We start from the raw sequence: 14382 nt of genomic DNA, 5'->3' as shown, positions 1-14382 counted from the left end.
TTCATTAATGTATTCAGCAAGTATTCCGTCTTAAGTCAGATTCCCTAAAAGCAGAGCCTAAGACAGGGGCTCTCATATAAAGTAATTTTTTGAGGGGCTGCTCCCAGGAAAAAGGGAGTGAGAGAAGCAGAGCAGAGGGGAAAAGCTAAGCAAGAAAGTAGTCTCAGCAGGAGCTTCAGCCCCATCCCGCAGGGAGCATAAATTGTACCAGAATTGATTCCACCTGGGAGCAAAGGCGCTGACCTTTTGTCTCCCTTATCTGCCAGTCTGTGGCTACAGGCTGTGAGCTTGTGGGGGTGGGGACGGGGAGAGGGAAATAACCCCCCAGGTGAGGGGGCACCCCTTGGCCGGAGCAACTTATGCAAACTAGGGGAGCCAAACAGCCAAGAGTCAAGAAACCGGGTCCAGAAAACAACCTGGAACTGGGCGGCACCAACAGCACCCACTTCACCATCAAACAACTTGAAATGCCTGTTCTTACCTTAAAACGAGAGAGGCAGGAGGGCGAGTGAGTCCTGGGTGGGTCCTGGGGGCGATTCCCAGCTCTGACAGACTAACCCTCTAACGCGTCCCATGCGTGGCCAGGTCCCGTCCGTGCCGCTGAGAATTCTAAGGCTGACAGGGTTTCGCACTTGCCGGTGTTGCAGCTCCCAAACCCTGAGAGGCAGTTTGGGCCGGGGGCAGAGGGAGGGGCTGCGATCTTTCCAGCCAAGGAACTCCGTGCTAAAGGCAGGACCTGACTTCCGCAGGGCCCGCCTTCTTCTGACGTATTAGCAACAGCGCACGGCCTAGGAAAGCAGCAGGGTGTGGCCAAGTGCTCGCACCTGAGACGACTGTGTGCGGAGGATCCTGGGAGGGCCTTCAGAGGCACTCCAGCTGGAACAAGAACCCCTTCCCGTGTTTACCAGCCAGCCTCCTTCCCCCAGCCCCTCCAAGAACCGTGCTCGCCCGAGGAGGGTGGGTGGGGTTTCCTGCTCAATCCCGCCTCACCTACTGCAACCCCAGGAGTGGCTTCCCAGCATCTTGGCATTTCCGATTCAGACCAGATTTTCTCTCCCCCAGTTGGCAGGGGACGACAGAGAGGAGAAAGCCGGTGCCTTTTTCCTCGTTCAATCCATCCAATCCCCAAAACCTGTGAGGAATAGTCACTCACCCTGCCCCTCTTTTTTGCTGAGTCCTTCCTATTTTATAAACCCCACACATGGCCACATTGAAAAGGAGTATAATGTAGGAATTACACATCCGCGCTCAAAACCCAGACTTCCAATTCAAATCTAGGATCTGCTATTGCTACTGTTGTTACCTGGCACACGTTACTGGCCGCCTCCATCCTTTGATATTCTCATCCGTAAAACAGGAATAACAATAGCATCAACCTCACAGGTTTTGTGAGGATTAAACAAATTGCTACGTGTGGAACCCCTAGAGCAGTGCTGGTACAACAGCTGGTAAACATCAGCAATCATTATATTAGGGACTACCATGGAAAAAAACATTGACTTTAGGGACCAGAGAAGCAGCATTGTACAGGGGACCTAGGACGGGCCTCACTCATGATCACTACATGTATTTGGTTTGCTAGGGTTGCTGGAACAAAGTACCACAGACCGGGCAGGGTGGCAGCTTACACACAGAAAGGCTAGAAGTCCAAAATGAAATGAAAGCATCAGTAGGGTTGGTTCCTCCCGAGGGCTGTTAGGGAAGGATCTGTTCCAGGCCTCTCTGCTTGACTTGTAGATGATCAACTCCATGTTCAGTGTTCTCCCTGCAAGCCTCTGGGTCCAAATTTCACCTGTTTAGAAGGACATCAGCATATCAGATTAGGATTCACCCTAGTTTTACCTCATTTTAACTTTATTATCTGTGTATTATCTGTAAAGACTGCCTCCAAATAAGGCCACATCCTGAGGTACTGGGGGTTAGGACTCCAACAAATCTTTGCGGGGTAAGGACAGAATTCAACCCATAACACTAGACATGATGAACAGGAGACAACAGATCATTTTAAGAAGTGTTTTGATGGGATTTCTCAAAAGATGAATTTATCATCTCTAACCAGTAGGAGCTGATTATATAGATGAACCCTGTAGAGGCAGGGAGATAGGGAAATCAGAATACAGTTAGTAAAATAGTAAGTTAAATGACAGTCTTCATGGTGACTGATTCAAGAATGTTCTATGGTTGTGCTCCAGGAAGAGAAAGTAATTTATATTTGTTTATTTTGCCACAAGTATAATTTTGAGAAATTCAGGCTGAGAAAAACCCAGCTTCCTTGTAATAGGCCTTTTGAAAACAGATTTGCCCATCAATTTTTAGTCTGTTATAAAAACAGTTTTATGCCTTTTGGTATATCTGGGTCAATATTTCCCAAACTCTTCCTTGAGATGTTGGTAGATGTTGTGGGAAAATTGTCCCACAGCCAAAGAAACTTAGGATTTAGGTAACTATACTTCTTTATGCAGGACTTCTCAGAGCCTTCAATGAGCTAGTATATGTTGTGATCCCCCAAGAGGCGATACAGTGCCCCCTGAACTTATTTGGTGATGGAACTGCTTTCATTGGTACCACTACATGTGATGCAGGATGATACCGGCTACTGTAGGTGAAAACACGTAAGGTGTGAAGAGGACTAGATCCTGGGGAGGAACTGGATACCACCTAAGAAATGAAATTAAGTGTTAGGATTAAAAAAAAAAAAAAGTCCAAGGTGTCTAAGAGCACACTGCTCACACTGCTGGGGCATCTGATCCAGAGAGAGAATTGGGAAACAGTCATGTTAGAGGAAGTTACACATAAAAGCTGTGACCTGAAGGGTGGGGTGAGCTAAGGAGATAAGGCAGAGCTTCTTCCAAGCAGAGGAGTCTTGCACATGCAGATGTCTGGGATGAGGAGAGTAGGATACATTCAAAAAAGTAGAAAAAAGCATTACTAAGAGTGTAAAGGAACTCTGAAGGGCTGGAGGTGAGAGGCAGGGCTTCATTTTAAGAAAAGGTGGGAAGCAGGTAAGAGAAGTGGGCAGATATGCCACTGCTTTCCCATCTGTCAGGAAATCACTGCGAAAGATAGCATGTCCTAAAAGTTAGGATTCCAAACCTGAAATCATGCTTAACCTAGAATCTTTAGGGGTACATGAACTCCCTGCATTCTGCATCCCCCCCCCTTTTTTAAAGGGACATGATTCCTAGTTTCATTTCATTTTTAAAGATGACAGTGATTCAAGAAGTTTAAGAAATACTGCCCTACATGTTTCAGAGGGGGAACAGGCAGGTAGATGCCCAAGCCATCTAGGCAGCATCTACACACAGCTCCCCTAAAAAGAGGCAGCGATAAACCCCACTTTGGGAACTTCTTCCACACAGCTCTGATGCTCAGGATTCCTTTCCTTAAGCAGCCAGGAGGGGCCGCTGTTAACAAGCCTCGTGTTGTGGACAATCGTCCCTCAGTATCTGTGGGGGACTGGGTCCAGGACCCCAGTGGTATCAAAATCTGTGGATGCTCAAGTTCCCTATATAAAATAGCGCAGTATTTGCATAGAACCAAAGCACATCCTCCTGTATACTTTATCTCTAGATTACTTATAATGCCTAAAACAATGTAAATGCTATGTAAATAGTTTCTGGTGCAACAAATTCAAGTTTTGCTTTTTGAAACCTTCTGGAATTTTTTTTTCCAAGTATTTTCTATCCACTGTTGGTTGAATCCAGGGATGTGGAACCCATGGATACAGAGGGCTGACTGTGCTCATCTAAAAGCCCTCAAAACAAATGCTCCTTCCTAAGGTTACAGTAGGGACAAATGCTCTGAGTTATAGGGGAAATCTCGTGGATGTTGAGGGCACACTGTCTGACACCAGTCTCAGCCTCAGAGAGAAACATGGGGGCGTAATTCTTCCCTGCAGTTGTAACACATGAATGAAGTCAGCGCTTTGTTGATACCTGCCAAGAACAACTCAAAGAAGCTGGAGAGAAGGGACACCAACAGGCCCATCAGGCCAAGAACAGAAGGGAGACTGAGATGCCCTGTCCTGATAAACAGAAGGACCATTATCAGGAGAAGATTGAGGCCTCCTGGAGAGAGCTACCAGAAGGAAAGGAGGAAGTGGAGAACACTGAGATCCAGGGTCTTCGGATAACATGCCAAATTCAGTTAGTAGCAGAGCTGGATCTAGAAGCCAGGGGTCCGTTTTTATCACTGTGGTCCTACCACTCCTTCACAACTGCAAAAATCAAACCTGCTGGAGGTAAGAGGGCAAGAGTGTTTAGAGAGGAGAAGGCTCTGTCCTACTTCCAGGTCATTTCAATTCCAGGGTAGACAACAAAATCCTTTCAGGTCACTCCCTATAAAAAGGCCCTGCAGAGTAAATTCCTCTTCTCAGAAAGCTAAGGCCAGAAATGTTGAACCTTCTATTGGCATCTGCACTAGAGCCAGGAAATAGGGTGCTTATCTGACCCAGATGTCATGGGATCAGGGGTGGGAGAGGCAAAAGCTTTGTGGAAACAATGTTATGGGCCCTAAAGACAACAGAAAAGAACTTTTCCAACCTACAGGAAGGAGGTATCCTGACAAAACAATCAGCCGGATTCCGAGTGGGTGCTCAGACAGAGGAGAACCTAGAATGTTTAAGGCAGGGGACTGTGCCCATGATAGAAGTTTCTGAAAATTGGGAGCTGGGTAGATATTATTTCAGAGAACTTGGATGACTTGGTTTTATTCATTTCAGTTTGAGACTCAGATGAGTACATTTTTTACTTAAATTTCTTTCTTTTTCAAAGAAGAATTCTCAAAATAATGGTATGAATGAGGAAGTATCCTTACAAGGACTATACTCTTTGTTTTTCCTTAATACACAGGCAGCTGCTAGAAGGGACTGAAAGAACACGGCCTTCAGCCTGTGACCATTCTTTGAGCTCCTTTCTCTTTCCCCATCTTAGGAGAGAGGTATTTGATGGTGATGGTGATAGTGCTTGCTGGTTGTTCCCTTCACATGTGCTCTAGATCAGAAAACCATCTCTAGCTGTTAACCTGCTGACGTGAGCACACAGTACGAGTTTCACTTTCCAACCCGGTATGAAAATGTCACAACTTGCTTAGGACAGAAAACCAGAGAGAAAAGCAAAAGGCCACATATATCAAGACCAACATTTACCCTAATACCACCTCCAACAGTGCTTCTCAAACTTTAAAGTGCACAGAGATCACCTGGAGGTCTTGTCCAAATCCAGAATCTGGTTCAGCACATCTAGGGTGAGGACTTGAGATTCTGCATTTCTAACTCAATCCCTGAAGCCAATGCTGATGATCCTCAGACCATGCTAAGAAGGACCTGGAAAAATGTTTGAACTTTTAGACAGTTAAATGATGATCCCAAACTTTAATGCTCTCTATATATACCTCTTCTGAAATGCAACCATGAAGAGTAGGAGTTTCCACCTAGCTCAGTGGTTCTCAACCTCGGCTATCTATTGGAATTACTGGGGAGCTTTAAAAAATACTGGTAACTGGATCTCATGCCCAAAGATTCTTCTGTAATTGGTCTGGGTCAACCTAGGCATCAGTAAGTTTAAAAGCTCCTGGGGATTTCTAATGTAGAGCCAGGGTGGAGAACCCCTGATCTCGCCAAATAAAGTGATCCATTTAATGTTTTCATTTAAAGGTGAACTGTTTTTCTCCTAATATCTTTTCTCACATCACAGCACTAACTTTAGTTTAGCCAATCAAATTTTACATTTAAGTGTGCAGCAAGTCAGTTGTCATATATATATATATATATATATATATATAAGCAAAGGTTTACCCTTCCTTAAACCTTCAAAAGTTTTCTTAGTGACATGGCAAATTTATTAAACATTTTCCCCCACACTGTTGACATGGCTCAGTTTTATTGATTATAAAATTGCTACAATACTTTAAACAGGCAGGATTTTCATAACAAAAATATAGAGTACACCTTTTGGCATTTGGAAGAGAAAAAAAGAATACTTACAAAATACTTATACATATATCTTTTAATGAAGTTTATTTTTCCCCAGGATTAAAAACCCTATTCTGAAATTTTTTCAAAATTGAAGTGCTTAATTATACCAATCTAAAGCCATTTTTGCTATTAGGTTACTAGGTTTATTTAGAGACTAGCTTTCCTGTCAATTTCAATATTTCCAATTTATTTAACTTCTGAAGTTACATTTAAATACCCACAAACTCTTGTTGCAAGAAACATTATATGTATTAGTTACAACTAATAAAGACATTTAAAAGGAAAAAAAAATCATGTTTGTTTTCAGTAATATTTATACACACAAAGAAAAAGCTATTTTAAAAGAATCATACTTTCTAATGCTTGCTTATTTATGTTGGTGTGCAAATGTGAATAATTAATACTATTCAACTAGTTAACTTAAAAAAGTGAAAATTCAGGAAAGCCAACTACAGTTAAGATAGTCAATTTATCTAAACTATTAAAAGTAAAGCAGTGAGTTTTACGTGCAAGGGAGAATTAGAAAGCAAAGAGGAATATTCACAACATAGCACTTAGCAAGTGGTCAATGAATACTGACTGAACAAAATTTTTTAAAAGGTGAATAAATATATAACCTATCCTAAATTTAGATGCCCCCTATAACTCCCTACCCTTCCCAAGTGATTCTTTTCCAAAACAGTCCACCAAATACAGAGACACTGAGGAGGCTATTTTGAGGGACTCTATAATCAGCATTTGAAACTGGAGAAACAATTACAAATATCAAATACTGCAACTAATATGATGTTATGTGTCAATTATACATCAATTTCTTAAAAAAAGAAACCATTTTGTTTGGGCCATTAAAAATAGAGAAAAAAGAGAAAATGAATAAGACAGGAAAAAAAGGACTTAGAATTGAAAATTCATATGACTATCTCTTTGGCTAATTACAGATAATACTGGAAAGCTCTTAGAAACTTTTAACATTCAATCATGACTTTAATAACATTCAACCATGATTTTTATAACATATAACCATGGTTTCTTCAGAGCTGGTAAACAGGGAAGGTTGAGATAACATACAGAATTTTGAGTAACACAGGGTTAAAAAAAATCACAGTGAGTCTTATTTTCTCTAGATCATGCTAGTAGAGAACTTGGACTTAAAAACATCATCTAAAATTATATCCATTCCCTTACTCCCTTCATACTACCTCTCAAAAGAAAGAAAAACACCTGCAGGTGTCAAACCTGAAAGTGACAGATGCAAATATTACAGTTGAAGAAGACTCGTGTGCCCCCAGAAAAGAGACTGTTATGAGGACAAAAAACTATAGGTCATTGGCAGGTACATTTTGCCAGGCTTCATGACTCAAGATAAATTTAAGGACACTGTGTGGCCAACTGAGCCTGATTCACAAAAGCAAGAAAGAAAACTTGCAATCTGTACATCTCCCCCACTCCCCCAAAGGCCTATATTTTTAAAACACTTCTAGGAGAAAAGAAGGGCAACTCATCTCTCTAAGGAGGTTTGCTACTTACACAAGCCCACAAAGGAACTAAAACTCTTCTCTCAAGCGATGACTAAGGGTGATCTAAATTCAAAAGATGACTTATGCAAAGCACTGGTCTGCTACTGAATTTCATTTCCCAAACTCATAATTTTTAAAGTTTTTTAAAAGTATAGCTAAAAGTTTTTCCTGAGCGCCACTCAAGGTTGCAAAGGTCTTCAAATTCACAAAGGCACTGCTAGTAAGTGAACGGTGTGCATTATACACGCACATGTGTACACTTGGCCTGAATAGAGAGGTGATGGGGTATTTTTGTTTCCATTTAAAAATATATACATATGGCTAAGTTCTTCCTCATGTGACAGTGGAAACTGAAAACAGGTAATAAATTATGAGTTGTTCACATTTGTCTATTGTCAATGCTTAAAAACGTAATCTAGCAAAGTTATGCAAAGTCAAACCATAATCACTGCTCTATATTCTGGGTGACAGAACATTCTTGCCACCATTCCCACACCCTCTCACCAAGCCCACGGCAGACATCACAAATCAAGTCAGTCAGTCACTCCCTGCAGATCCTGGCCTCGAATTCAGAGTCTCCAAAAGCCACAACTAACTGAGCAGAGCTAGCACAGAAGGAAACAAAAACCAAAAAGACAGGGTGCCAACCACAGTCACGATGTTAAACCACAGGTACCTACTGCCATACCCTTCTCTCTGGCCAACAACTGCAAAACAAGAAAACAAAATAAAGTCAAACAGGAGCTGTATATGTGACTTGTATTCTAAGGCCTCACCCAAGATGGGAGCATAATGGCAAGGGGCAGTCATCTGGGTGTGCAATGCTGAAGGCGTGCTGAAACACCTAGATACCCAGCAACCACAAATGCCAAAGGAAAAGGGCACAGTATAGATACTTCCTATTTAATTCAAGTACAGAGTCAGATTCTGGTGGTAAGACTTAAAAGGTATTTATTGGATGCTCATTTGCCATATAAATTTGTCAAATGAAGGTTTTTAATCGTGTAGTCATATATACATTCCAAGGCAGACATCTGGACGCTTAACCTTTACGGTCTCTAGGCCACACTTTTGATTGCACAACTCTTATTTTGACCAGGTCATGGGCTGCTATAGCAAACTTATTTTATCCTTTGTAGCTTAACTTGTAAAATTCAATTGTAAAACTAAACATAAAGCTGTATCTCAAAACAAAACGATTTCAAATTGCATTGTCCACAACCAAGAAACCGTGCATACAAAATTGCATGCACACACAGAATTAAAGAAAAGCACTATAAACTGCAGGATTGTCTTTCAAAAGAAAATGGCCTCATTCTAGCTATCTAGAAAAAGCAATCAATTCATAGTTCCTTGCATAGAGGAATTAAAAAAATAAAACAGCTAGAATGCCTGCCAGGTCAACAATGGTATAGGTCAGAATTAATCTATGTCACACATAAGAAACACTTGTAAAGAGATACAGAGTCATCTCTTCACATAGATTTCCCGATGCATCACCTAGATGTGCCACTGTTTATTTAACCATCTGGCTTTGGATGAGCTGATCTGAACAACTGAGATGTATGCTTACATAAAATAAGTCAATGCACAGAGGAAAGTTCTGGAATACACACCAGAAGAGTGGTTATTCCTGCGAGAGTGGGGGTGTCAAGGTGAACTTTCACTTTATTCATATTGTCTAAGTGATTACTTAATGAAGAGAATATATTCAGGTACTGTTTTAAAAAAACTAGAGGATGGGTGGTAAATAACCCAGCTCTCTCAGAGTCTGACGTCCAGAGTGCCGGGAGAGAGACCACAGCAGTGAGTAGAACTGAAACGCTTTCCTAGAACCCCTCCTTTTCATTACACATAAGTCATTACTCGTCACTCCTACACTGCTACATCTCATCCAAGATGACCTCTGCCCACTGACACCCAGAGAGGCTGGCAAAGAAGAGTGTGTGGCGTAGCTCCTGGCGACCACGGATCCCTTCATGCCGTTCTCTTTTGTCCCTAACTGTCCCCATGCCACCAAATCTGGTAATAGACTTTATATTGAGATTTAAGTGGGTAAAATAGTCTTTGTGACAACTTTCAAAGGCACAAAGATCATCAGCAACATCTTCCTCTCACTCTGACAGAATAAAACTAAGGAGAAAATTCATTACAAAGTCATACCTTTTACTCATCTTTGATATTCTGACTACATTAGCCCTCACTGATGTCAAAGGAATTGCTTAATTTGTACATTAATTCATTTGTTTTATCTATCACAATTAATCCAAACTTAATCCTCCCTTCCATTAATTCTCGGTTTTATAAATTCTGCATTAGTTATTTATTCAGCAACTAACACTAGTCCAGAAGCATATTAACTAAAATACTAATTGGAGAGGTAATTTAAACACCTAGTATTTCAGGATATGGTGAAATATTTATCATTCTAATCAATCACATGTGAATTAATCCTGGTTCTGTGTATCCTGGTGGTTCTTGTATTCTTGTACTTTAACACCTTTGTTATGAGGCTAAAATAAGTTAAAGCAAGTGGCCCACAGTAAGTAAGCATTTTATTATCAAAGAGACCAAAAAAAGACTATTTAGGGGGAAGAAAAGCACATTATGGGACAGAAAGGGGAAATTCCTATGAAAGTATACTAGATTAGTTGCTGCGTTTGGAGAAGGGGCTCCAAAGATGTAGGCATGAAAGTTCCAGAGATGCAATATCAAGGCAAATAACAAAGGGACACAATAAAGACAATATATTCACACCTAGGGAAGGGGGAAATGCCAGCATCAAGCTCACAGCAGGCACTGGTTCACCACAGCCATGTCTACCTGTCATCTATCCCACCAAAATTATCCTGGTAATATGCAAAGAGGTTGTTATTCACACAAAGCAACTGGCCATTTCTTTTGTAGAAAAACTTCTCATCCCTAGTAGTATTGATATTTACAGCCATTTGTCACAACCACAGGACTCTACTTTAATGAGAAAGAATGCAAGTCTCCTTACAAATAAAAATCCCCTCCCCCAAAGTATGCAACTCACTATCCTTAAGAAGAGTAGTGTGAGCACCTTCTCACATTTCACCTCTAAGAGTTATAATTCAGTGTTATCATACACTCTTAACTCGGACACAAACAAGATAGTTAAAATAATTGAGCAAATGTAGGCATTCTGCTTCATATAAGTTCACATTTTCTGAAAGTGTACCAACATTCACAAGGTCATTGATGCAGAGACTGGAGTCCACTATTTCTCTACTTCTATACTCTATATATTCAAAAAGTATCACATCTCCTGGCTGTAAGGCATAATAGACATCTCCATTATTTTGTTTCCTATACTTCACATTTAGATAATTAAAATAGAACACAATACCAATAAAACTTAAAAGCACATCAAAATTGTCACCATACGCTTTTAAACACTTTTAGAGTAACTGTTACTGATTGGATTTTTAAGGCTTTCACGTGTCTTAGATAACACCTTACATCTGAACATTTCATGTGAAGTCTAGTTAAATATAAAGTCAAAAATACCAAACACTAGACTTTCCCATGTATCAATAATTTTTCCTTTGGTGAAAACATTTTTTATTCAGGCCTAAATGGGTTACTAAATTAAGAGTGATAGCACTAATAATAATAATGGTAACAATATTAATAGCTAATACTTATTAACACACACTATGTGCCAGGCACTGTTCTAAGTGCTTCATATGTATTGATTCTTCTAATCCTCACGACAACCCTATGAGGTAGGTAGTACAGTAAAACCATATTAATTGAAAATCATTAGAGAATGGAAAGAATGAATTACAGAATTAAGATTAAAGAAATTTTATTTTCTACACACTGTTACAATTTAAATCTAGACTTTCAGTTAATTATGGTAGACTGACCACATGTATTTATTTTCTCTACCTTCAAAACCCCACCAAGAAGACACTGAAGGGATATTATGTGGTATTAATCCACAAAGAGAACCAACTACATAGCCATGAGACTTCAACAGAGTTTATAAAAATAAAAACCAGAAGGAGGTGTGATAACTAACCTAGCAGAGCACAGGAAGTTAAAACCTATGTACCCTAAAGGGAGAAGCCAACAAATACAGCCAACCAAATATCTAACAAGTTTAGGACTTGGAAGTAGCAAGTACCAAAAAAAAAAAAAAAAAAAAAAAAAAAAAGAGTGAGGCACATGGCTGAAATTAGGGCTAGAAGTCTGTAAAATGAGCAGATGGACCCCAGGTCCTCTCCCCACTCTCCACAGCCAGACAACCCACCCACCCCCAACCTCCATCCCCAGGAGAAACTGAACCTGAAGGTCACCAAACACAGAGGAAGACCGGGGTGGGTGGGGTGGGACAGGGCGTGGAGAGGCTGAAAATTGAAAGATTAAGTAAAAGCCACCATACAAACTATGGGGTCCTCAGCCCTTTTTTTCCTACCCTACAGCTAGAACCCAGGAATTCTTTCTAAAGAAACTGAATGTCCCCAAAGAAAAGACCTCCTTTGAAATTTAGGGAATTCCAACAAAAAAGGCCAGCTCTCTGCCTGAAGGCAGATAACTGATAAACCTAGCCCACAAATAAAGAACCATGAAGTTAGCTTTTTAGTACCTGATTCTTAATATGAATGGATGACTTTCCCAACTTTCTAAGAAAGGCTTCAGAATGGAAGACACAATCTAAAACAAATAAACAGAACAGGAAACAACACAAGAAACAGGAAAGACATGAGAAAAAAAAAGCCACAATCATCTTCATGAAAAAAGGACAGAGAAAAAAGATGTCTTAGAAATTAAAATATGTAGCTAAAAAAAAAAATTCAACACAAGAGCTGGAGGAAAACAAAAAGAACAATTAAAAAACAACTTAAAGAACAACTGGTGATGAAAGATTTTTAAAATCAGAAGATCAATCTGGGAGATCCAACATTCAAATAACAGCAATTCTAGAAAAAACAGGATGAAGAAAATAGTGGAGAGAAAATTATCAAAAAGATAACACAAAAGTTTCCCAGAATTGAAGTAGTCAAGTCTGTAAATTGAAAGATTCCACCAAGTCGAGTACCCATCAACATGAATGAACAAAGATACCAACATCCTCATGAGACGCTGAGGGTAAAGAGATGCTCTTAAAAGCTTCGAGCATAAAAACAGGTCCCATGTAAAAGAACGGTATCAGAATTTTCACAGGAGTCATGAAAGTGGAGCACTGCCTTTAACATTCTGAGGGAAAATGATTTTCAACAGAGATTCCACACTACCAGCCAATCAAGAGTAGAGACAGTTTCAGATCTGTAAAGCCACAAAATCTTTATCTCTCATGTATCTTTTCCCAAGAAGTTTTTGGTGGTGGATGTGATTTGGCAAAAAAAAAGGTGCAGTAAATTATGAAAGGATCCAACAGACAGGAGATTTAACATGAGACTGAAAAACAAAGGGAGTCCCAGAATGACCACCAAGCCATGCATGGGCCTGGAGAGCAATGGTCCAGATGGCAGAAGATGAAGAGGTGTAGAAGAAATGTCCCTAAAGGAAAAAGGGGGAAAAAAAAAGGAATTGATAGATTATCTGATGTTTTTCAGCATTTAAGCCTTTGGATAATCATTGTGACAGGCACTTAAAAAACTAAGCAAATTTTAGAAGCAGGCAATTATTAATTCCAGGTAAAATAAGGTTCCAGTAGAAAGGAAAAAATTATAGGAAATAATCAATAAACATTTATATCTATTGATTTAACGAAAAGTTGTGATTAATCTATATTGGGAGGGATGCGGGAGGTAAGGATATAAGAAAAGTAAATCCTGCCTGTCATAATTCAAAAAATCATTTCTAAAACTGACAAATCAAGAAAAAGTAATAAAACCTATTTTCAAATAGGAAGGTAAATACTAGGACAAACCACTATGAGCTAAAAGTGCGTGTCTCTGGGGCACTACGCTGGGGCGAGGGGGAACTACTCCTTCTCATTATAAGCTATTTGATTTTTTAAACTATGTGTATGAATTACTTTAGTAAAAAGAAAGTTAATTTTTAAAATAAAGAAAAGAATTCAAACTTATTCAAACAAATTCAGTTGAATTCAAAGAAAGGAGGGCTGTGGAACTGGAAAGATACGAGAAGGAAGCCCAACTATCAGCTACAATTACTTACCCACTGGGGCCATCACAGAGAGACCTCCTCGAAGGAGCTCCTGCAGCCTCACCAGGCTTTCTTACAGACCAGGACACTCCCTCTGCACCAAGTGGCAGTAGCAAGGCCCAAAGGACAGGCCCAGAGGCACTTCATTTAATAAAAGAAGTAAAGAACTGGTAAAATCCAAATTAACGATATTATAATGTACATGGAATCAGTACAAACAGCAATGTAATATTAACATATTACAAGGATATATTTCCTGAGATCTTATGATAATTTCTAAACACTACATGTAATAATGCATAATGAAAAGCTACAATTCAGGGTGAAAGGTTCCATGGCGACTGTCAAAATGAAGATACTTTATCCCCCGCCTTGGAATTTAAGTTTAAGCAATAGCATCCATTTCTGGACTTGTCCTGATTAAAGATTAACACAATAATTTAACATAATATAACAAAGTTCAAATTTGGTCCATGTACAAAAGAATCCTTATCAAAGTTGTTTTAATCATAGAGGCCTTGAATTCTCACACAACAGAAACCAGGCACTTGAAAAACAAGCACTGGTTTTGCTTAGAAGATCACTGATATACCAAGAGTCTCCAAATTTCTCAATAACCCCATGGCCTAGATAAAGCAAAACAAGAACAATCAATAGTTATACATTACAGAAAATCCTGACAAGCTAAAATTGTTATGAAATTGTTCTTATTTGGTTCATCTTTTTCTTAAAATTCAGAAAAATCAGGCC

The 14382-nt window shown here is 39.7% G+C and overlaps 1 long non-coding RNA gene across 1 annotated transcript in view; it reads right to left on the bottom strand.

Annotated features, from left to right (window-relative positions):
- The window catches only part of LOC135321141 (uncharacterized), a 124929-nt gene extending 119125 nt beyond the window's left edge, over nucleotides 1-5804 (bottom strand). Inside the window, exons 1-2 of the long non-coding RNA XR_010380635.1 lie at nucleotides 5147-5804; nucleotides 482-1792 (exon numbers count right to left, since the gene is read on the bottom strand). This is a non-coding gene — a long non-coding RNA (uncharacterized LOC135321141). The remainder of the gene's footprint in view (nucleotides 1-481; nucleotides 1793-5146) is intronic.
- Between the last annotated feature and the right edge of the window lie 8578 nt (nucleotides 5805-14382).

This window comes from Camelus dromedarius, chromosome 4 (assembly GCF_036321535.1).
Source record: "Camelus dromedarius isolate mCamDro1 chromosome 4, mCamDro1.pat, whole genome shotgun sequence".
Taxonomy (NCBI): Eukaryota; Metazoa; Chordata; class Mammalia; order Artiodactyla; family Camelidae; genus Camelus; species Camelus dromedarius.
The sequence above is the reverse complement of the archived record's forward strand: the minus strand, read 5'-3'. Positions and strand labels throughout refer to the sequence as shown.